Here is a 587-nt window from a genome sequence, read left to right on the forward strand (position 1 = left end):
TTCACCCTCAAATCTAGCAATGGAAATTTTTTGTTACTTGTTGCTAGCATAACTTTATACATTAAATAAATAGGTATTCAACCCCTCATTAAACCTGAGGTGTGATAAGTTGCAGGCCTGCATTAAGCTTGTCATGCTCTTGCATCAGCCTCGTCTCAAAGAATGAATGATAGCCTGTTGGTTGCAGTGTTTCATTTAGCTAATGAAAAAGTATCTTCGTGTTAGATGTCAAGTACTACAACAGGGTCACATTCTGCCAGTTTTATTTAGTAGTGCTTTACTCCGTGAGTAGTGGCATTGATGGGAGACTACTCACATAGGCCAAATTGTGAATCACTTGTAAATGTTTATTCACAATGGCCCCATTCATGCAAAAAAAAAAGCCTCTCAGCACAACATGAGTAATCGGTTCATAATCAGGCCCAGCTTAAGGTACTATTCAGCTCTACTAAGGATGGCAGGATCTGGCCCATGCTGGCTTAAGGCCAGACTCAGATTTTTTAACCAAGACGAGTAGCTCCTTATGCCACAAATAGTGCAGTAGCCGACAGGGCTATTTGTAGTGCTCTCTTTTAATAAGAAAATTC

The sequence above is a fragment of the Geospiza fortis genome, unplaced genomic scaffold (assembly GCF_000277835.1).
Source record: "Geospiza fortis unplaced genomic scaffold, GeoFor_1.0 scaffold186, whole genome shotgun sequence".
Taxonomy (NCBI): domain Eukaryota; kingdom Metazoa; phylum Chordata; class Aves; order Passeriformes; family Thraupidae; genus Geospiza; species Geospiza fortis.